We start from the raw sequence: 14,344 nt of genomic DNA, 5'->3' as shown, positions 1-14,344 counted from the left end.
CATACATGCACACACACGCATGCACACACACATGCATGCACACACACACACACACACACACACACTCACGTGCACACGCAGGCTTTTCTTTGTATGCTTTTAGCCAGTACAAATGGCTGTACAAACCCAAACTGTAAACTGTACATTAAATCCCATCACTCAGGGATTGGCCTGTCCTAAAAATAGAAGGGATTATATTCTTATTCAGTAGTTCTCCCTCTCTGAATTCTCAAAACATCCCAGGGACCAAAGTGTCAGAATTTCCTTGTTGAGGGGAGACTATCTTCCTGTCATTGAACGAATCAGCCACATGGTGGTGCCATCGAGGGCCTGTTGAACCGAATCCAGTGGCCTAAAGACACTTTCCCCCCCTATCTTTGATACTAGGATCGAGTCTTTCACATAGTAGGTAAGCTTCTATCACTGAGCAAATGCCCCAACCCCAGCTGCCCAGCACCTTCCAAAAGCAGCAACAGCCAGGCCCTTTGGACTGTGAATCTAAGTGTGCAAAAGTTACACAACAAGTGAGATACGTCAAACTGTAGTTTTTTAAAATAAGAATGTTGCATTTTATTTTAATTTATATTTTCTATAGTGAAACTGAATTAAATTTATTTTAATTTTGACATTATAATTACATAATTTTCCTATTTCCTTTCCTCCCTTCAAATCCTCTTATATACACGTTCCCTCTTTCAAATTTATGACCTCTTATCTTGTAACGTTGTTATATACACATACGTATATGTGTATGTATATTTTAGTTCATTTACTGATAGTTAATATTCTTTCAAAAAGATTTATTTTATTTTATATATGCGATTGGTTTGCTTTATGTCAGTAAGGCACATGTGCATAACTATTGTCTACAGAGACCAAAAGACAGTAGCAGATTTCCTGAAACAGGTGCTACAGACGGTTGTCAGTCATTATGTGGGTGCCAGGAAACATAATCTTGGCCCTATGCAAGAGCAGCAAGTGTTCTTATGCACTGAGCCAGCTCTCCAAACTTTTCATTTCAAAATAAAATAATATTTTTGCATAATTGATGTTTCACTTAATTAGCATGGATAATAAACTATGACCCAAAAAGTCCAAAATAATAAAACAAAAGTAATTTTTGTCTTAATATTTGTCTGTTTTTTGTTACAGTAATAGGCAATTAGTACATGATCTAACCAGAATATGGAAACTACAAATGTTCTTTAAAGGAAATCATGAAAGAGACAGCGGTTGAGAAACAGCTTATATTGTAGATGAATGCCTCTCAAAACCTACCACACGCCAGAATAAATGTTGATTTTGTAAAAGCTGTAAATAAAATACATCTTTAGGTTTTCTGTAATGGGCCCTGAGAGTCCAACACACTCTCAGACCATGCCAATGTGTTGGTCCTCATATCTGACCTGAGTGTAAATCATAAATGCAGTACTGACCTTGAACTGACAGTTTTGTAAAAGTACTAGTAAGTACTTATAGTTTCTCTCTCCTTCTATGTTATTTTCGTTTCACACTAAAATAGTTTCAAATATTATTTATAATTCAGCAGAATGTGTTTGCCACTTGCTGCAGTTACCTATTTCAACGAGTAAAATGAAGTATTGATACTAACAGGCATTCGGAACTTCCTCAGAGAAGAGGTGCCGTTTTGGGGTTTGTACATGATTAGTGAAAAAGATTTGGATGGTGGACTGAAGTAATGACAGACTAGGTAATTCAGGAAATAGAAACTGACATAGTAAGCACATTAAAAGGAACATAAACACGATGTGAGTAGCTAGCAGAAAGCTGCCCTTTGCTGCAATTCAAATATATCTATAGACAGGTAAGTTTAGCGTGGAAATTAATAAATTAAAGATCCATTCTGGGGTTTTGATTCCTCCTCCTCCTCCTCCTTCTTTCTTCTTCATTTGCTTTGTTCTTTTTTTCCAATACACACCAAGCCCCACCCCCTGCCGTACTACTTCCAGTCACTCCCCCTTCTCATCCAGATCCACTCCTCCATGTCTTTTCAGAAACTAGCAGGAACATCGACTGGTCACAGCATGATAAGACTAGACACAAGCCTTAATATCAAGCTGGGCAAAGCAACCCTGTAGAGAAACAAAATCTCAAGAGCAGGTAAGAGAATCAGAGACAACCCCACTCTCACTGTTCGGAGTCCCACAAAACAACAAGCTGACAACCATAATATCCACGAAGAGAACCTGGCACACCCATATAATCCGTCTGCATCCTAGACCCCTCTGCCTCCTATAATTCTTCCTCCCACTCTTAAGTGGGGTCCCGCAAGCTCCAAGAAGAGGTACTCAATGAAGAGCTCCGATTTTGACTCTCTTTGCCTAATATTTGGCTGTGGGTCTTTGTATCTGCTTCCCTCAGCTGCCAACTGAGGTCTCTCTGATAAAGACTGGGCTAGGCTCTGATTTTTGAGAACAGCAGAATATGATGTATCATTTTATTGATCCCCACTCCGGTCTATTCTATGTCTCTGGACTATTCAGTCTCCCATTTCTGGTCACCCAGGCAGTCAGACTTAGGCTCCCCCTAGTATTGTGGGTCTCCAATTGTGGGCTTAGTGTTGTGGGACTAGTCATTGGTTGACCCGTTGGTTAACCACTTTCACTGGTTCTGAGCCACCATTGCCCCAGCCATCTTTTTTAAAAATTGTTTTTATTGAGCTCTACAGTTTTCTCCGCTCCCCTTCCTTCCTCTCCCCTCCCCTTTTACTCTCTCCCGTGGTCCCCATGCTCCCAATTTACTCAGAATTTCTTGTCTTTTTCTACTTCCCATGTACGTTAGATCCATGTATGTCTCTCTTTGGGTCCTCTTTATTGTCTAGGTTTTCTGGGATTGTGAATTGTGGGCTGCTTTTCTTTCTTTATGTCTGAAAGCCAGTTATGAGCGAGTACATAAGATATTTGTCTTTCTGGGTCTGGGTTATCTCACTCAGTATGATAAAATTAAAGTTTTTATTTGACTAAAACATGGCAAAATATCACAGATGACTGAGTTTAATTATTGTGTGTGTCTGGCTGTGCCATGGATGCCTTTGTCTGCATGATTAATAAGATCATAATTCACAGGCTTGCTATTGTTCCCATAAAATTTATTTTCAGCAAGTCACGAATCCTAATATATTACAATTTTCACAGATTCCTTCACAACCTGTAGCAGAGACAAACCAGACAAGCCTCTCCTGAATCCAAATCGCTTTTATATTTTAAGCTTAGTTTGGAGCATTTCCTTCTGTTGAGGCAATAGTAAGTGGAATTTCCTAAAATTCTTGAAGCAATGCTCAGTTTTGGAAATTAGCCACCAATTGAACGCATCATGATTGAATACTAGAATAATTCATAAAAACAGGTAAGTAGGTTTTTGTCACTGCAGAAGATATCGCAAAATATTTTGATGCTTTAGTTTTGTGACAAAAACACCATACAGCTCGCTGCGGTTTCAGTTATTCTTATTGTTCTAAAGAAATCTGTGGATTCAATAGCCCAGCACACACTAAGTCCCTGGAGCGGTAATCTCCCACTGGGCACAGACTTTGCTCTCAGGTACCCTTTGCTGACTGTGATTCCAAACTGTTGAATGGAAAACCCGGGAACAATTCAAAAACCTTAAATTCTAGTCAATGGTTAAATTATACTTCATCATTAGTTACTACTAGTCTTACTGTGCCCAATTTATGAAATCCAGTTTCTCAAACACAGGTATGTATAGGAAAAAACAGTGTGTAGGGGCCACAGCGTTATCCATGGTCCAGGCATCAGCTGAACGCCTTGGGATATTTCTACAATGGACGAAAGAGGATGACCATGTACTATTATGTTGGTCTGTCTTTGGTCAACTTGACAGAAGGTAGAGTCGTCTGAGAAGAAGGAACCTCAGCTGAGAAAAGGACCCCAGCAGATTGTCCTGTTAGCAGGTATGTGGCGTATTCTTTGGATTGACGATTGATGTGGAAAGGCCCAGCCTGCTATAGACACTGGGACCCCTGGGCGGTGGCCCTGGGTTGTATAAGAAGGCAAACTGAGCAAACCAGGAGGAGCGAGCACCCCTCCATGGCTTCTGCTTCAGTTCCTGCCTCTTTGTTCCTTCCGTGAGTTTCTGCCCTGTCTTCCTTAGATGATGAACTATGGCGTAGGTATGTTAGCCAAATGAGTCTCTCCCTCCTCACAGTGTCTTTGGTCATTGTGTTTCTCAACAGAACAGAAACCCTAACTAAGACACCCATGAAGAGACTTGGGTTTGCCCTGTGGCAGCCAGGTGTTGTGATGCTGACCCGGTGTGTGTTGCCTTCTGACTTTCTTTTGGAATGGATGGTCTTACTGTGCCCTTGGCTGAAGTTTCAAATGCGATGCCTTTAGTGACACGACAACATTTGCCTTCCGGTAAGGATTTCTCCTTTATACAATTTAGGCTTTATTTTTACGTTTTGAGACAAGGCCTCACTGTGTAGCTCTGGCTGGCCTGGGACTCACTATATAGACTAGGCTGGTCTCAGACTCACAGAGATCTACCTGGCTCTGCCTCCAGAGCTCTGGGATTGGAAGTGTGTACCATCAACTTTGGTCCATGCAAACGTTTTCATTTGCTTTCCACAGATGCTGCAAAGACACCAGTGGCTGGGAGTAACTCTGTGTCATTTTTAGACATTTCTGAGAAAAAATAGGTATAAATTCAGACTCTAAGCCAAGATATGATGATCAGAATTCTAATATGTCTTAAGCTTCTCATCCAAGAGCACAATCTCTACCTACTACCCTCTTCCTGAGTGTAGAACTGGGCTATATCACAAGTGCCACTCATGAGTAGGCAGTCAACTTTGAGATCACCAAGAAGAAGACTATTCAGGTTGTCCTGGGCATGCCTGATCCAGTCAGGGGAGCCTATAAAAGAAGAGGCCAGACAGAGCTGGCTTAGAAGGTACCAAACTGCTGTGTGGCTGACTGCCTATGGGGTCTGGCTGGCAGAAGGGAGCCTTTAACAGCACAGAACTTGTTGGCTGGCTGACCCGCAGTTACCAAGGAAGCAGCAGATCCTAGTCTTGTTCTGCAAAGTTGAAGAGAGGCAGGTGGTGAACTCCACATAAGGGATGGCCAAGCAGAGCCTGGAGAATTCCCAAGTGAAGGCTCTGTTTGGCCACGTGGGGACGCCTGCTCCACAAACCTCTGAGGTAACAAAACCGCAAGCCCTTCAATCAACGCCGTCTTTCGGTGTGGTTCGCTCACGAGTGGGATGCTCCGTGTTCTGCGTGACCCATGCTGCGATGTGGAGACCTTTAAGAGATGGGACTTAATTGGAGGTGAGTGTGTTCTGGGGAGTTCTACCACTTACGAATGATGGATGCTCTATCAGGGGAGTGGACCAGACCCTATGGGACTGGTTAAGTCCCCACAAGATCATTATCGTAAGCCTGACTCCTCCCTGAATTCTTCTTTTAAACGTGCTCCCACCATTGTGATGTCCTCCATGTGATTCCCCATCAGAATCCAACCAACAGCAGAGCCACACTTTTGAGTCTCTAGAACTGTAGGCTAAATTAGCCTCCTTTATCATCAACATAGCCAACCTCAGGTATTGGAAGGAAGTGGGGAATCTCAATCTGGTTACTTCAAGGTTGACGAGAGTCATATGGCTTGGGATTGGAGTTGCCAGTTTGATCCGCAGCGGCTTGAAAGAGGGCGAGCCCCCACACAGGAGCTGACAGGGCAGAGGGACACAGAACCCTCGAGAACAGCTATCAGATTATACTATTTGCTCACCAGTGTAGAAAACCATATGTGGCTCAGACCACAGTTGTGTTTTACTTGTGCCCCTCCCTACAACAGACTCCCTTCATGGTCTTCTTGTCTTTGCACTGATAAAGGGCATTTCCCTTGCCCTTTCTCCCAGGACTACAGCCTTCAATGGGGGTCTTGGGGGAGGACCTATTGTATTCTAAGGTCCTATGGTCACCTCCCTCTGAGCACTAGATGCACTAGTATATTTCAGTCCTGCCTGGTGTGTCGCCAAGGCTCCCTCCCTCCTGCAGCAACTGCGCTGCACTACTTTGGGAGACCTTTGTCAGGGACGATACTTTACAAAGCCGCCAGTGACAGTACTCAGTCTTCTAGAGCCCCTGCTATTTCCACTAAGGAGTGGATTCCGGTCCTTCCCTTGCACCCGAGTGAACTGGCAACTGTAGATTTGCTGGACAACCGGTCCCAGAGGGTGGGACAAGGGAACGAAGAGAAAGAACCATTCGTCATTTCTGGATAATATTTCCAGGGTCATTTCCCTGAGAGAAAGGGAGGTTGAAGAGGGGTGTCCTTGGGTCCCCACCCTCCAAAAAGACCTCAGGTAGGTCTAACTCCTGCACAGTAACTTACCTCTGAACAGCTCTAGTGGTGCCCCCTCCATGGGTTCTGGGTCACAGTCTGGAGTGATTGCCAATGTCAACCATCACTGTTGTAGTGCACTGGTCCTCACCCCCAACTTCTCTGTGTCCCCTCCCCAGTCTGTGTGTTGTGTTGGTCCCATGGGATTATGCCCAGAACACCAAACGATACAATGTAGAAGCTGTGAGCTGCTCGTAGCCACTGCCGCTCTCCTTGGCTCTGTGGAAACGTCCTCTGAGAATTTCTTCATACTTCCATCTCCTTCACACTTCATTCTCCCGCTCCTCCTTCTAGACCGTGTGACCCAGGGGGTGGTCCTGGAACCCTGGGCCTTGAAGATGTCTGTGGAGGATGCTGCTTTCAGATCTACCCACAGCAACCTGAACAACTTGAGCATCCTCGTCCCTCGTGTTGGTGAGATTTTTGGGCCTGGGCCTGGTGGGTGACTTTGCTGGGTGACTGCTGAGGCGTAGACACCTTCCATCTCTGTTTTTCTTGGGACATTTCCCCCTGATCCCAGACACCATGGTGTGAGGAAGTCCAGGCAACATAGAGAAGCCATGAGTCAGTGTTCTGGCCGACAGCCCAGCTCAAGTCCCCACCACCAGCAGTGTTTGACTGCACATACGTCAGGGAAGAGCCTTCTGCTGGCCCCAGATGGAGAGGAGGAAGCCCACAGAAACCACAGAGGATAAAAAGTGATTAGTATACCCTTTTAAAACGATCCTTTTTGTTTTGATATAGTTTTAACAGAAGTCAACAAAGCTGGAGAGAGTCCACTCGACACCCCACTATTTCTACTGAAGGTAAAGTCCCGCAAAAGCACAGTCCATCCAAAGCGTAGACACTCCCCCAGAACTCCTGCCCACAGCTTCTTCCGGGTGCCCTTTTGTGTGAAGCCTGTCCTGCCTCCCCTCACACCAGTCCTTAACTCCTGACGACCACGACACTGCATCTTTTTGGAAATTTTCCGTTTTAAAAGGGGTACCCGGATGTCGTCACAGTGTGTGGCTGTTTGGAGTTGGCTCCTTTTACTCAGAGTGACTCCCTCGAGACTCCTCCACATTACATGTGTATTAGCTTGTTCTTTTCGGGGCTTTTCCTGGAGCCTTCAGTTGTTGGCTATCTGGGCTGTTTCCCTGATGAATCTCTCATGAACCAAGCTGTTCCAAGCCCTCGTGTGCAGACTTCGGTGCGAACAGACTACGTCTTCGGCTTTCTGGGATGAGTGCCACAACGCAACTGTTGGGTCGTATGGTAGTCACACACTTCATTTTATAAGATGCCAAACTGTCTCCCAGAGTGGCTGTGCTATGTCATGGTTCCTTCGCTCTGTACGAGTCATCCATTTCTAGTCCTCTTAGCCAGTGTTTGTTATTTTTAATTGGAGTGAAATATGTGTGACATAAAAGTTACCGTCTTAGTCATTTCTGAATGGAGCTCCAGGATGGTTCTAGAGGTGTTTCCATCCTGCCAATCTGAAACTCTTCTTATCAGATAACAAACTCCTCCACCCTGCTTCTCCCACTGTCCGGTCAACCTCCACCCTACTTCTTGTTGCTATCAGTTTGACTTCCTAGGGCCCTCAAATGAGTGGCATCCGATACTCGTCCTTTCGGTACTGGCTTATTGCATTCAGTACACTGTCTTCAGGATTCATCCCTGTGGTAGTGTGCGTCAGAATTTATTTCCTTTTTAGGGTTAAATTACGTTCTACTGTATGGATATACCACACTTTTTTTAAAAAAATTATTTATTTATTATGTATACAGCATTCTGTCTGGATGTTTTGCCTACAGGCCAGAAGAGGGAGCCAGATCTCATTATAGATGGTTCTGAGCCATCATGTGGTTGCTGGGAATTGAACTCAGAACCTCTGGAAGAGCAGCCTGTACTCTTAACCGCTGAGCCATCTCTCTAGCCCCACCACACTTTTTTTTTAATGGAGCTATCCACCAATAGATACTGTGCTTCTTCCTCATTTGGGCTATAAAGGAAAATGTTACACAAGTATAGGAATAGTTACTCAAGATTCTGCTTTCAGTCTCTGTAAGTACCATGCTGTGGTTGTTCAACTAAAATGGCTCCCAGAAGCCCATTGGGAGTTGCACTATTAGGGGTGTGTGGCCTTGTTGGGGTAGGCATGGCTTTGTTGGCAGAGGTCACTAGGAGGTGGGTTTTGAGGCCTCAGAAGCCCAAGCTCTTCACTTCCTGCTGCCTGCCAATCTGATGTCGAATTCACAGCTCCTTCTCCAGCACCTCAGCTGCCTGCATGCCACCATGCTTCCCACCACGACGACAGTGGATTAAAACCTCCGAACCCATAAGCCAGTCCCAATTAAAGATTTTCCTTTATAAGAGTTGCTGTGGTCATGGTGTCTCTTCACAGCAGTAGAAACCTAATTAAGACACACGTCCAGAAGAGGAATTGCTGATCACCATTCAGTTTTCAATTTTTTTCCTTATGTGTGTATATGTGTGTGCACATGTTCATGTGTATGCAAGCGTGTATGTGCTTGAAAAGCAAGCATTTAAACTAAGGTGCCACTTCCCCAAAGAACAATCTTTGTGAGTTTTGAGGAATTTAATGATTTTGTTGCACCTGTTTAATGGTATGAGGCGCTAGCTTACTGTGGTTCTGACTGTGTTCCGGAATTGCTTAATGACGCCAAGCTTTCACCATGCTGGTCGCCATTTGTGTAGGTTTGGTGAGACTTCTATGCAAGGCCTTATCCTGCTTTCCAGTTGCTTTTGGCTGTTGCTATGTTGTGGTGATCCCTTCTGTATGTTATATAGTAACGCTCTATCAACTATGTGGCTTAGAGACAACCCCCACCCCATCCTACTTCACCCCGTGATGCCCCTTCCTCTTCATCGCCTTGGTCACATCCTTTGACACGTGAGCTTTCACTTTCCGTGTGTCTGACTTCCTTGGTTTTAATTTATTGCCTTTGCCTTTAGTGTCACGCTCAAAATGTTCTTGTCAAACTCAAGGTTGTGGAACACTTTCCCTGTATTTTCTACTAAGAGGTTTGTGTTTTTAGCCCTTACGGTTAGGCTTTTGACACATTCAAGCTCCTTGTCCTGTATTTTATAAGGAAGGGTCCACCTTTTTTTTTCCTTTTCTTTTCTTTTTTCTTTTCTTTTCTGTTTATGACTATTAGCTTTCTGGTCATTGTTTGTTAAAGGCCTGTCTATTCCTATTAAAGGGTCTTGGCCCTATTCCTCATTTACTCTACTCCATGGAATGAAATGTTGCTCTATTGTAGAACTGAAACTAAAGCCAATTAAAAAAGTATTTGACTCAATATGGGAGAGTTCTGGGTTTTCTATTTTATTCAAGTGGTCTATGTGTCTGTCTTGCTGCCAGTGCCACACTGTTTTAATGCTGTAGCTTTATAATGAACATTCTAAGTAGGAAGTATGAGGCCTCTGGCTTTCTTCTTTTCCAAGAGTGTTTTGGGTACTTGGGGCCTTTTGAGACTCCATATTAATTTTAAGATAATCTTTTCTACTTTTGAGGGAAGAATAGGATCCTATAGGATTCATTAATCTGTAGAATGCTTTGTTTATCATAATAGGCTCTTGGAAACGACTTGTTCTAAAAATCATGGACTGCTCATCGGGCCTACAAGGTAACTGAGAAGTCAGAACAAAAGTCTTCACATTCATTAATCACTCAAGGAGCATCCACCTAGGAACCAGGCCTACCTGAACTTTCTCATGTTGTTTTGAGGTAGAAGGCTGAGGCATTGTTGTCCTAACCCCATAGGCACCTAGAGTTCCTGGAACAGCAAAGGCCCTAACGGCAGGAACAGAGTCTCCCAAGATGAAGACAGCTGACCTCCCTGAGGAGAGGTAACCCCTAGATCGGGTCATCTTGTAGGAATCAGATTAGTCTCCTCGGATGCTCACTGTGATCAGCAGATGAGCAGTGTGTCTGACCATTTTGTAGGTCAGGAGTTGAGAAAGTGATCAACATGGCCACACCTCTACCCCTTAGTCTTGCCTGATGCCTCTATTTAAAACTGAAACTCACTTGCTTTTAATCCCAGCACTTGGGAGGCAGAGACAGGCAGACCTCTTTGAGTTCAAGGCCAACCTGGTTTACAGAATGAGTTCCAGGAGAGCCAGAACTGCATAGAGAAACACTGCCTCAAAAAGAAAACAAACAGGAAAACAAAATACCCCCAAACCAACCCCCCAAAACATGAAACTCTTCTTGGTATAAACCTGGGGCCCCCAGACTTCTTTATTTGTTCCTCTTCTTTCCCACCCACTAAGTCTCCCTCTTCTGCATCCACCATTACACACACCTCTTCTCAGATGGTGTATGTGGTTGGTAACTGAGCCTGGACTGTTGGGGCTGCCGGGACCAGGGCTTCTGCCGGAACACTCCAGTTGGTATTGACATGTTAGCAAAGAGTTTCTTTCAATCCGTTTTTTTTTGTGTTATCTTTAATTTCTTTCAACAACATTTTGTAGTTTTCCTTCTCCTTGATTAAATTTATTAAGTATTTTACTCATTTCGTCACTGTCATAAATACAACTCTTATTTTTTTATTGATTTTCATCTAGTTCTGTTACTGAAGGTAGATATTAAAATCCCCTGCCATCTACTGTAGAGTTTTCTATTTCTCCCTTCAATTCTGTCAATATTTTCTTCAGGAAGTTCTTCTGTTTGGTGCTTATATCTTCTTGGAAGATTGTGTTTGTGTGTGTGTGATGTGAACATGTGCATGCACATGTGACTGCAGGTGTGTGGCATTTGTGTTTCTTTCCTCAATGGCTCTCCACTGTTATATTTGAGATAGGGTCTCTCACTAAACCTAAAACTCATCAATTTGATAGGTTGACTGACCACTTTACTTTAGAGGTCCGCCTGACCCCTTCATAACATTGGAATCACAAACACAGAATGTCACGCCCACTTTTTTTTTTTTTTTAACTTAAAACAACAAAATCAAGTCTTCAGGCTTGCATGGAAGACTTTCACCAACTGGTCCCTGATCTTTTAAATCAATGTATAATTTCCTTCTATGCCTTAGTGTTTGTGGTGTGTGTGTGTTTGATGAAAGACTATTTTTTTAGTACTAATACAGTGGCCCAGATCCTTTTAAATTACTCTTCCTAATCACCTTTCTCTATCCTTCCTTTAAAAAGCAGACTGTCTTTTACTTGCTCTGTAATATCATACATGTAAACAAGCTTTGGTTGTATCCACTGTTAGCTCCTCCTCCTGCTCCCCCACCACACCCTCAGCCACTCCCAACATGTTCCTCTCCCATCTTCATGTTTACCACCGCCATAACCCACTGAGTCCACTTAGCACTGCCCAGTGTAGCACTGGCAAGCTTGTTGGCTTGATCTTCGGAGACAATAGCCACCGTGAATTCATGAATACACTAGCTCCACAGGTTCTTTTATTTTCTCCTCCCTCTCTCCTCCATCTTTCCTGACCATTGTGGGGAGTGAAGCTAGCCAAGATGTCCTGTTTGGGACTGAGAATTCACTAGTGGCTGGTTCTTAGCACTTTGACCACTCGTGACTCTGCACTAATTGATCACCACTGCACAACCCTCCTTTTCAACCTGTTATTTTCTTACATTTATATAAAAAAAACTTCTCACAGGTCATATAGTTCAACTCTGTTTTTCTTTCCTTTTTAGACATTCTGCCCATTGATGACTTTCAGTTGTGGAGTTTAATCCATGCATGCCTCAGTTACTTTCTGGAAAAGAAGATCATGCTATTGTGTTTCAAAAATTATCTTATGAATATCAAAATTTTCTTTTGGTGTCTTGGGTTCTCATAACTGTTTTTCTCTGTGTTTAACTGACTTTTATGATGCTACACTTGGACTCGTTTCTCATTTTTGGTTGCATATATCCTACAGACATTTTTCTTTACTGTTACTATGGTGACTACAGATTTTCTAAAGTAAAAAAAAATTCATCTATTCTCAGAAGTGCATGGAACCTTCTCTGAAACTGACTGCATTCTAGGGCACAAGGCAAGACTTAAATGCAAAAATGAAAATAATCTCATGCATGCCAGACCAGTGGAATAAAACGAGAAACCGACAGCTAATCTCGGAAAATACACAGATATGTTGAGACAAGACAATGTACTGCTGAATTTAAAGTGGGTCGAAGAAATAAGATAGGAGAATTTGAAAATTCCTCAGAGTTAACTGAAAAGGAAACCCAACCCTTCCAGCACCTCTGAAGCACAGCCAGGCGAACTTTAAGGAGTTCATATTAAAAGGGCTCATATTAAAATGACAGAGATCTCCAGTAACCATAGCTCAGTGAGGCACCTTAGAGCTCTACAGAAGCAAGAAGAGACAGACCAAGGGCAGCAAGTGGCCAGAAACAATGGTGAGCAGGGCAGAAATTAGTAAACTAGATCAATAGCAGCATAGAATTAGACAAAAAGCCGGTTGCTGGAAAGGATTGTCTAGATTGGCCAACCCAAGCCAAACTAATTGATAGACAGATTCAAAATTAATACAATTAGAGATGTAATATAGGAGGGTCTTCTGTTTCTGTGTTACTTTCATTGGTTAAATAAAGAGACTACCTTGGCCTTTTGATAAGACAGCAGCTTAGATAGGCGGAGTAGACTGAACAGAATGCTGGGAGAAAGAGCAGAGTCAGGCAGACACCATGATTCCCCTTCCCGAGACAGACACTGACTAGACTCACACCGGTAAGTCACGGCCTCATGGTGAAATACAGATTATTAGAAATGGGTTGAATCAAGATATGAGAGTTAGCCAATAATAGGCTAAAACTAATGGGCCAGGAAGTGTTTAAATGAATACAATTTGTGTGTTGTTATTTCGGGGTATAAGCTAGCCAAATGGCGGTATGCAGCCCACCGCTTCTCATTACAACAGAGATGGAAAAAGGAATTGTTATAATAGATTCCAGTGAAATCTGAGATTCAGGGATCAGGGAATGCTATGATTGCTCACATTACAACAAACTGGAAAATCTAGAAGAAATAGATTTCTAAGGGCACATCACCAAATGAAGTTAAAGTCAAAAACTAGAAACACTTTGAATGGACCAGTAACAATAATGAGACTGAAGTAGTAATTATAAGTCTATCCACAAAATAACATCCTGGGCCAGACGGATTGTCTACTAAATGCTACAAAACCTTGAAAGAAGATCTAATGCCAACACTTCTCAAACTGTTCCATAAAACGCAAAGGGAAGGAATATTGCCCAACTCATCATATGATATCAGTGTAACTCTGACACTGTCGCTGGATAAAGACACAGACATAAAGAGAAAACCACAGGCCACTCTTCCTGAGAAATGTAGATGCAGAAATCCTCAACAAAATACGTTCAAAGTTAAGGTCATATTAAGACGATAGTACACCACTACCAAATTAGCTTCCTACCAGGGACACAAGGTTTGTTGAAAAATGCTAATTAATAAATGTAATCCACCATAGCTATAGGCATAGACAGAAATCACATGGTCAGATGAAAAAAGGCCATTTTATTTATTCTTTGAGAATTTCATACAATGTATTTTGATCATCTTCACCCTCCTCCCCAACTCCTCCTAAACCTACCCTCTCACCATCCCTATACTTTTTCTTCTTTTTATCCCTTTATCATATCCAGTTTGTGTCATCCAACTAGTCTTTGAGAGAGGGGGCTGCTCTGGCATATGGTCTAACTCACATCAATTGATTCCGCCTCTCCCCAAAGCTACCAAATGCAATAGCTCTGCAGCCAGTGGTGGAGTATATGTTCACCTTTCTACTTCGGTGCTGGGTTTTTTGCCTGCCTGGAAATTGTACAGGGCTTGTTCATTCAACGCATTTTCTATAGTAAAATGTTGAAGAAACTAGGGCTAATGGGAACACACCTCAACACAGTAAAGGCTGTGTCCATCACCCAGAGATGATTGTGGCGCCACAATGCTCCACTGTG

At 43.0% G+C, this 14,344-nt stretch overlaps 1 long non-coding RNA gene across 1 annotated transcript; it reads left to right on the top strand.

Annotated features, from left to right (window-relative positions):
- Positions 1-1,889: 1,889 nt before the first annotated feature.
- LOC146889924 (uncharacterized) lies at positions 1,890-9,664 on the top strand. Its single transcript, XR_015736339.1, has 3 exons — positions 1,890-3,931; positions 4,214-6,800; positions 7,131-9,664. It is a non-coding gene; the product is annotated as an uncharacterized LOC146889924 (long non-coding RNA).
- The last annotated feature ends 4,680 nt before the right edge of the window (positions 9,665-14,344 follow it).

Source organism: Myodes glareolus, chromosome 24, assembly GCF_982192425.1.
Source record: "Myodes glareolus chromosome 24, mMyoGla1.1, whole genome shotgun sequence".
Lineage (NCBI taxonomy): Eukaryota > Metazoa > Chordata > Mammalia > Rodentia > Cricetidae > Myodes > Myodes glareolus.
This window is presented reverse-complemented; position numbering and strand designations above follow the sequence as displayed.